Source organism: Hemicordylus capensis, chromosome 3, assembly GCF_027244095.1.
Source record: "Hemicordylus capensis ecotype Gifberg chromosome 3, rHemCap1.1.pri, whole genome shotgun sequence".
Lineage (NCBI taxonomy): Eukaryota > Metazoa > Chordata > Lepidosauria > Squamata > Cordylidae > Hemicordylus > Hemicordylus capensis.
The window spans coordinates 248,137,517-248,147,536 of NC_069659.1; the positions used below are offsets into that span (position 1 = coordinate 248,137,517).

The 10,020-nt window shown below is 43.6% G+C and overlaps 1 long non-coding RNA gene across 1 annotated transcript; it reads left to right on the plus strand.

Moving 5' to 3' along the window:
• The first annotated feature begins 28 nt into the window (after nt 1-28).
• Nucleotides 29-9,061, plus strand: LOC128349031 (uncharacterized). Its single transcript, XR_008318505.1, has 3 exons — nt 29-224; nt 1,271-1,361; nt 8,181-9,061. It is a non-coding gene; the product is annotated as an uncharacterized LOC128349031 (long non-coding RNA).
• Nucleotides 9,062-10,020: the final 959 nt, after the last annotated feature.

Sequence of the window (10,020 nt, forward strand, 5' to 3'; positions counted from 1 at the left end):
TCATGCAAGTGGTTTTAGGTGTGCTCAGCTAAGGGCGTATCTGTGTGGCTCTTTGTAGTGTCATTTAAAAAAATGTATTTGAAAGGAGGGATTTTCAAAATCCCTCATTCACAAGCATCCATAGGCAACAAAAGGGGCGCGCGCGGGAGCGCGAATGTAGAGAAGCAAGCCGTCGTATTGGCCCTATTTTTTCATTTGTGCATGAAATTGGGATTTATCTTAGGGTATGTGTTTTACTGCAGTTATGTATGAAAACGTTAGTTATCAGGCGTCCATCAGTTTATAACTTTTTAAATCTGAAGGCAAAACCCCAAGATAATATAAAGGAAGGACAACAAGAGCAATGTATACCATGTTGATCAAGGATCAGAGTATTGTCTGATGCCCTTGCTCTTTTAACTAGCAATTGTGAACCCCCTAATAACTCCCCTTTCCCAGAAACACCTTGTGGGCAGCACATTCTTTCTGATACAGTGTTTGCTTTTAGGTATTGTTTATATATGGCAAGGTGCTTTCTAAAAGTAGAAAGGTAGGATATAAATGCTTTAAATAATTTTTTCCTAAATAGCTTTTCTGTCTGCATAGCATTAGCACTTTACACAACTTGATCTAATGAAAGTATAATCTCTAGAGCTCATAAACAATACTGTGGCTTAATTCAAAACACATTTAATTTATGATGCTTAATTAGAGAGCTGAAACTGATAGTGATTACATGATGGTGTGTAGAGATAAATCTTATTAGAAATTGTTACATGCACTAATAAGGGTATTTTAGGTTGCAAGACTAGACTTGGAAGTAAACCCAACTGGGCACACTGGGATTTGCTTCTGAGTAAAGAAGCTAAGATCAGTCTGCACATATTATGAAAATGTGAATTCTGAGCAAGCTAGCACAGCCATAGATGTCACCATCTGCAGACTCACTTGTAAGTACTAGTGCAAAATGTGGGACTGTAGACTAAACATATGTAGGAGTGGGCTGCATGTCTCTTACTTCTGGGATGATTCATTGTTCCTACATAATCTTATGAGAAGAAGGGCTTGGGATTGTTATAGCAACTGGGTGGTTGTAGTCTCTCATTCAAAAGACTTCTATTCACTTGGATAGAACTTGCACAAGAATGCAGTAACTTGACCTGTTTTGCTACTTTAGCAAGAGATTTTGTGTGTGCGCATGTGTAGATGTGTTCCCCATACATGATTGACCCCAGTGAAATAAGTAAGAGGTGTATGCACAGGATTGATCCAAGATATTTTGCTTTCCCAGTGGCCACATTATATTACCCCAAAGATGGGTGAACCCAGCATCTGAGCTGCTCTGCTACATCTGTTGATGTTGCTGTGTCAATAATCCAAAGGTATTTGTATATTTATTATTTACATTTCTAGTCTGCCCTACACCCAAAGGTCTCAGAGCAGGTTATGATAAAACCAATATAAAACATAATTAAAATACAACATCATAAAATAAAAAATACAGTAAAAATACAGTGCCTGAGAGGGGAAAGAACCACTACATTACTAGTCAAAGGCCAGGGTAAAGAGGTGCATCTTCACCATTCTCCTGAATGTGCACAATGTTAGAGCTTGGCTGACCTCAGAGGGGAGGGCATTCCACAGCCTAGGGGCCACCACAGAGAAATCCCTCTCATGTGCTCCCCTTTAACTGCTGACAATGGTGGCACTACCAAGAAGACCTATCTTAACTGACAAATCTTAACTGACTGGCAGGTCTATATGAGAGAAGGCATTCCTTCAGGTATTTGGGGGCCAGGTTGTTCAGGGCTGGGATGGATGGGTAAGTGCATCCTCACCCGCCCTTAAAGCTGCACACACACACACACACCCCGCCGCCATCAAACTGGCAGAAATGGCCACTGTTTGAACCTGTTTGGAGGCCCATAAAGGGCCTCCGAACCAGTTCCATGCACATCCCTAGACCCTGCTTCTTACTTCCTCCCATTTAAAGAACTGTCCATTTATTCCTACCCTTTGATTCCTGTCCTTCAACCACTTACCAATCCACACATGAACCTGTCCCCTGATCCCCTGATTGCTAAGTTTTCTCAAGAGTCTTTGATGAGGAACGTTGTCAAAAGCTTTTTGAAAGTCCAGGTATACTATGTCAACTGGATCACCTTTATCCACACTCCTGTTGATACTCTTAAAGAACTCCAAAAGGTTGGTGAGGCAAGATTTATGTTTGCAGAAGCCATGCTGGTTCTCCTTCAGCAGGGCCTGTTCTTCACATAATGTACATAAATGTTTCAAACAAATGTTGGAAATGTGGACAATGTGAAGGAACTTTTTTTTCATATGTGGTGGTCATGCGGGAAGGCAAAGGCCTTTGGGGATATGATACATAATGAGCTGAAGAAAATTTTTTAAATGACATTTCCTAAGAGGCCAGAATCCTTCCTGCTGGGAATAACTCAAGGAGAGTTCTCCAAAAGAAATTTAACATTTTTTATGTATGCAACCACAGCGGCTAGAATAGTATATGCGCAGAAATGGAAAGACAATAAAATGCCCTCAAAAGAAGACTGATTGATAACAATTTTGGAATATGCTGAGATGGCAAAACTTACAGCACTTATAAGGGATGAAAATTTGGAATGTTTCAAAGAAGACTGGGAACCATTTTTTACTTTACTTAAAGAACTATTTTTCTAATATGGACCTTTCAGCAGGGTTTGGAATATAGTAAAAACAGCAGGTTGGGTTGGGTAAAATCGAGTAGCAATGTGGAGTATGTATGTTTTGAATTATTATAGCAATGGTTTATATGTCTAGTTAACGTGAACCGCGCAGACAGGTAAGCGGGAAGTCAATATTTACTTAATCAAATAAATGAATGTAGTTGGATTGTAAAGTTATTGTAAAAGCCAATAAAATTCTAAAAAGCAGGACCTGTTCTTTTATATGTTTAACAATTTTATCCTTTAAAATGCTTCCCATCAATTTGCCTGGAACAGACATTAAGCTAACTGGCCTGTAATTTCCCGGATTCCCCTGGATCCAGGAGCATAAGGAGGCTGGCGGTGGCCTGTGTGCAGCCACCACCATCTGACATCAGAAGCAGGGGGCCGGCTAGTCACGCCCCTGCGTCTGACATCAGACGCGGGGGACATGATCTCCCTCCTAAATGGGGCTGTGTGGCTCTGTTTGGAAGGGAGATTGGCCTGTGCTGCATTGGGCAGTATGGGCCAGAGTGACTCTCCCTGCCGTAAAGGCAGGGAGAGCCGTTCCGGCCATGCTGTCAATGCAGCGTGGGCTGATTTTTCTCCTAAACGGGGCCACGCAGTCCCATTTGGGAGCGAGATTGATCAGCTGCTGCATTGGCAGTGAGACAAGGAGCAGCTCTCCCTGCCTTTAAGGCAGGGAGAGTCACTCCGGCTGTACTGCCCAATACAGCGCGGGCCGATTTTGGCTCCAAACTGGGCCCCGTGACCCCGTTTGGGACCGAAATAACGCCCCCGCATCTGACATCAGATGCGGGTTGTGTGTCTGGGGCCAGTCTCGTGGCCCCTGATTGGTGGCGGCCCAGGTTCTTTGAACCCGTTGGCCTAATGGTGGCTCCGCCCCTGCCTGGATCTCTTTTTAAAAATTGGGGTTACATTGGCTGCTTTCCAGTACTCTGGTACAGAGCCTGATTGTAGGGATAAGTTATAGATTTTTGCAAGGAGGTCAGCAATTTCAGATTTGAGTTCTTTAAGGACTTTGAGGTGGATGCCATCTGGCCCTGGCAATTTGTTAATTTTTCATCTTCCCAAACAGTTTAGAATGTCATATCTCATCACCTCAACCTGGCCCAGTTCTTCAGTCTCCAGCTCCAAGCCTGAGAAGCTTGGTTCAGGCTCAGGTATATGCTCAGTATCCTCAGCTGTGAAGACAGATGCAAGGAACTCATTCAGCTTCTCTGCAATCTCCATATCCTGCTTAATAGTCCTTTTCACTCCCTGGTCATCTAATAGACCAGCCATCTCCATGGCAGGTTTCCTGCTTCTGATGTATTTAAAGAAGTTTTTGTTATTTCTCTTGATGCTTTTAGCTAGATGTTCCTCAAACTCTCTTTTCGCATCCCTTATTGTCTCCTTGCATTTCTTTTGCCAGAGTTTGTATTTCTGTTCTCCTCATTTGGGCAGGACTTCCAGTTTCTGAAGGAACTCTTCTTTCCTTTTATAACTTTCTTGGCTTTACTTGTTAGCCATCTGGCATCCTTTTTAACTCAGTGGTACCTTTCCTCCTTTTTGCTATACATTCTAATTGGGCTTCTATTATTGTGGTTTTAAATAAACTCAATGCATTCTGGAGTGAAGTGAATCTCCTGATTTTCCCTTTCAGTTTTTTTCCCCACCCAACTCCTCATTTTAGATAATTTTCCTCTTTTGAAGTTCAAAGTATCTGTGTTAGACTTCTTTGCTAATTCTAATTTGCTAATTCCGCTAATTCTCTCCCCACACATATGCTGAATTTGATTGCACTATGGTCACTGTTCCCTACAGGGTCAATGACATTGACATCATGCACCAGGTCCTGGGTGCCACAAAGGATTAAGTCCAAGGTCATCTTCTCTCTGGTTGGTTCCGTGACCAACTGTTCTATGGTAAAGTCATTCAGTGTAGCTATAAATTTGGCCTCTTTGTCTAATGCTAACTGAGCAAAGAGGCACCTTTTAAAAGTGTTGATTCTCTTTATTTAGCAGTAGGAGAGCAACTGGCCCTATTCCACCCCAGCACATCATCCCTCCATTGGCTGTTGCTGGTGTCTATCTTATGTTTCCTTTTTAGATTGTGAGCCCTTTGGGGACAGGGAGCCATTTTTTTTAATTTATATGTGTTAAGCACTTCGGGAACTTTTATTCATAATCTTCTTCTTAATGTGAATTTACCCAGTCTATGTGTGGATAATTGAAATCACCCATTATTACAGCTCTGTCTCTGCTTTCCTGATTTTCTTCTGCAACTCCCAGTCACTGTCAGTGTTTAGATCAGTCGGGTGATAGCATGTCCCCCTCACTGCAAGTCAACCATTTTTAATAAGGAGGGCCAATGAAGCTGTGCAGCTGGATTCATTTTGAAGAGACAATTTGTTAAGCCCTTAAAACAAAGCTTATTGTTAACAAAATAATTTTGTGTTTCTTTTGTTCTTCCCACAATATATCAGGTAGTTGAGGTCATTTAAACTGTCTACTGTGGGGGGGAAATGTTGTCTGACAATGTTTATTCTACAGTCTTCCAATTCAAATGTGTGTATTTGAAGGAGAAACAGCTAATAAACACCTTAGTGTAAAAGTAGGCTGGCAGAGATAACAGATAAGAGAAGTCACAATAAAATCCCATTTCTGACTAAATGCCTTTCAGAGACTTTCCTAGAACTTGTTGCATGCTTGTATTACAGAGGAAGTATCAGTCCCTGGAAGGTTCATAAGCACTGTGTGGATCATTACTTATCTGAGCCTTTTAGAAGATCTATGGGAACCAAGTACCTGGGCTTTTCAGCAAACGATCATTTATAGTGATGCTACCGAAAGGTTATTGCTTGCAGGGAGCAGGCAGGACTTCCAAGAGTTGTGCTTATAGATTGGAAAACGTAACTGGAAAAAATGAGATTTAGCACAATCCCCTGCATGTTTACTCAGAAGTAATTCCCATTGAGTGCAATGAGGTTTGCTCTCAGGTAAGTATATCCATAGACTTGCAGTCCAAATCTGCCAGCCAAGGTTGGGGTCTTCCCAAGAAAAGGTTGGAGCTCAATTAGTAGAGGCGATGAGATTAGAAAAGTAGAAGGGATGGTCGACTGGCTCCTTATACTTGTTCCTTTTGAGGCCAGCTTTTAAAAAGACAACAGTTCAATTCACACGTCATACCCAACCATGGCTTGTGCTAACCATGGTTTGAGTTTCCAGCTCTACAGCAGACCAATCATGGTTTAGAACTCCTTCTGTGTTTTCATCCTAAATCTGCTCAGTGCTCATAGGATGGCTTTGTATGATCACTGAGAAGTCTGGTTCCTGGGGAGTGTGTGCTTCCTGCAGGCAGGCATGTCATTCAAACCTTCTGGCTCAAGCCCTCCATCTGACATTCTCTGCCCAACTTCAAATCTGAATTGCAAGAGTTGATTGGAGGGCTTGGGAATTGGAGGTTGGTGGATTTGGATGACATGCCCCCTGGGAGCATATACTTCCAGGAACCAGATTTCCAGGTGATTGTGCAAAGCCATACATTTGTCTCCATTTCCAAGGTACAGTGGCTCTGGAGGTAGATCAATAGCTATAATTGTCATTCGTCAATGGCTTGTGAATTTAGACATAATGGCAAACCAGGGTTTGCTGAAACCTTTGAGCGGATGTGGGTTCAGATATAAAAACAAACCATGGTTTGACTTGATGTATGCGTATAGCCAACTTTGTTTGGAAACACTAGTAACTGTATTCTGTTTCATATACATTTTGGATTTGTCTGCTATGCATAGATGTCAGAAGCATAGCAAAATCCTCAAAACTCTTTAGCATAAGCACTGCATGTGTAGGGATGGTAGCAAGATTAAAGTCTGGTGGAGGCCTGTGATCCTTGGGAAGGTTACATAAGAAATGCTGTATTTAGCTGGCAATGAGCAAAAATATCAGCTATAATATCCTTAGCACTTGGTTGGCACACACCTGACAATGAATGAAGGACAACATACACTACAAGCCAAGCCATTGCCTCTCTTTGGAAGAGGAGAGGGATGGTGGATTTAATGTTTTTATATGGTAAACATAGCCAGAAATTGGTTGTGTGAGCAAATGCTATAGTTTGGTATATGGTAGGTAATGCGGTCAGAGAAATGCAAGTTGGTGGGCAGGAATTTTTATCATACAGCATTCATCCTTAGACATTCTGAAGGCTTTGACTTCATTGAAAGTAAAGGTAAAGTGTGCCGTCAAGTCGATTTCGACTCCTGGTGCCCACAGAGCCCTGTGGTTGTTTTTGGTAGAATACAGGAGGGGTTTACCATTGCCTCCTCCTGTGCAGTATGAGATGATGCCTTTCAACATCTTCTTATATTGCTGCTGCCTGATATATTGGCAGCGGGGATTTGAACCAGCAACCTTCTGCTTGTTAGTCAAGCATTTCCCCGCAGTGCCACTTAAGGTGGCTTGACTTCATTTATTCTCACCTTTTCTTCTCCACATTCTGAGCCTTTGGTGATGGAGATCTGTAATCCTTCAGTGAAATTATGGTTCTCTCTCTTGAGTGCAGAGCAAGCTGCAAATCCACAGAAAATACCTTGACCAGCCATATAACCTTTGTGCCCTTCTGCATGTTAAGAATCTCACAGTTTGGGCAAAGTAGCTGCCCCAGAATGGTATCCTCTTTATACTGCATGCTTTTAAAACAGGTAGAAGCTCTATGAATGCACTACTCTGCAAGATGCCAATTTGCTTTCAGGCTTACCGTTGACTTTCTCTTGCACCCACCTCTCTGCTGTGTGTTAGACTTCAGGATCACTCATAGGCATCAGACAGCATGGCGCATAGTTAGTAAGGGGACCGGCCATTAAACTGTGATGCATAACTGCAGGAGTTCTCAGCCATGGGCCCCCAGATGTTGTTGAACTGCAACTTCCATCATCCCCTTCGGCCATTGTGGTTGGGAATGATGGGAGTTGTAGTCCAACGATAGCCAAGAACCCACAGTTGGGGAATCTCTGTGTTACTGTAACTAAGCCCAGTATGGATACTCTTTCTGATATCCCATTGGCAAGGCTTTGGTTTATGCAGTTTTGTGATATTTGCTCTTTTTCCTCTTCTGTTATTTTCTTGTTTTTGCATCAGTTGTGTTACACGGAGTGGCAGGGATGCATGACTGGAACTTGCTTGCCATTATTGGAGCAGTATTATCTGTGCAGCATTAACCAGACCTACTTCCTACTTTCTGTTCCTGTTATGGGTGAATAGACAGATTGGCAAGCAAGGGAAGGAAACAAAGGATGAGATTTAAATGTCACTGCCTTGGCTTTAAGAAATGTAGAGAAGCTTCAGCCAGAGGCAGCTGGGAGCTCCAGGACCTGTGAAGAAATGGACAAGTATATATTTTGTAACACTAGAAAGAAATGCCTAGCTCTGCACCTTAACACTTCTTTTCTTCCAGAGGTTACCCTAGTGTATGTGTTACCAGCATTTCTTCTTGCAGGGCTCCTGTGCATTTAACAGTTCCAGCCAGAAGACATTCACCAATTGCTGCTTTCCTCCAGCATAGAGATGCAGTCATGTGGGCACGAAGAGGGAGAGAGAACTGTTCTGGATGAGTTGGAATCTTTTATGCAGCTGGTAAACCACTGGAGTTCTGCCAGGAAAAGAGGTGGCGACACTATAGGAGGAGGAGGAGGAGAAGCAGGAGATCCACAAAATGACACAAGTACTATGTTGTATCAAAATTTAAGCACGTGGTTACTTTAAAAAAAATAAATCCCCTAGAGTGCAGGAATTGCACAGTGGGAAACATACAGTCTTTAAAAACAAGTATTTTAATTAACTTTAACAAAATCTCACGAATAGGTATAGATTTGCACAGGATTATCACAAATAATGTCTAATTGGTGTTTGTTGCATTTCTGTTTATGTTAATAAGCTATCCCATTCATTGAAGTAAGGATAATTACAATGAATGTCCCAGGTTCTACAATCTATTATACTAGTTGACTGGGCGCATAGCATCTGTGCCCCTAGTTCTCCCTGGCTAACCCCCCTTCAGCCCCTTCTCCCTAACTCTTCCACCAAGTGTCTCTAACCACCGCCCACCCTCTCGCTTCTCTCCCCACCCCCCGCTTGTGGTTTCAGACCGGCTTGCTGGCCCGTTTGCTCCTGCTGCCGCTTCCTCACACTGGCGGCGCGCAGTGCCCGCCACGGCTGGTCCCACCGCTGTCCGCCATTTCCCTGGGCAGCAGCTCAACCGTCTCATGAATCCTGCCACGCGTGAGCTCCACCGCCCAGCCAATCCGGCGCCTCGGCTTCCCAGCCAATCCGCTGGGTTGCCGGGATGCATCCCTACAGAGGCACGTCTACGGGGATTAATAATATAGATTAATTCTCCTGGGTGTGCCTTGGAATGTGCTTCCCAGAGCCCAGCTGATTGGCTGGGAGGCGGATGCACCTGATTGGCTGAGGCGCACCCAGGAGGACTGGTCGCCACGGCAGCAGTAGGCCCAGCCGTGGAGGCAAGGCCCAGGAGGGGAGAAAGAAAGGGGGGGAGTGGCCGTGGGGAGGAGAGGCAGATGGGCCCAGAAGCAGAGACTGGGGTAGAAGGTGGGGAAGAAGAGGTAACAGCCGGCCCCAAAGAGCACACAGATGCTCTGTGTGGGGTCAGCTAGTAATACTCTGACTGCTTGGAAAATGCCTCTCTTTAATAGATGTATACTTTACAGGGGGGAAAAATGCTTCCAATGTGCCACAAATCAGAATCAAGTGTACATGTTTTTAAAAACAAACCGTGATTGTGCAAAAAGATCTGAAAATAGCCATCATTGGGAGAGCCTTGCCTTATCTTGTCACTATTTCACAGTAGAGGGGAAAATTACAATGACCAATCAAAGAAATACTGTTGGCAGAAGATCTACTTTACATAAAAATACTAGAGGGATTACTGAAAGAAAATTGGGCAATGTATTTGGTAGTCTACACTGTGATATTTGCTAAGCAGATTGCCTATCTGGATAAATATCTATAGCTAATTCAAACATCCTGATCTGTCTGTTGTTGTCCACAGAGCCTTGTATGCCTTAAGTGCAGGATAGGAATATACACAGAACTGGTTCGAAAGACTGGCTGGTTCGAAGGTGGTGATGGGATCTCTTTAAGGATGGGGGAGGGTGCTCTTACTCCTGCTGCATTTCCCCTGCCGGTGCTGCCTTTTGAAACTGTCCAGCAGGGTGGTAGCGTACCTCTTTGCCATCCTGGTGCCGCCTCTGGACCGGAAGTGACCAGAGGTTGCTGCTGTGCATGCGCATGTCACAATGTGCGTGCACATGTCATGA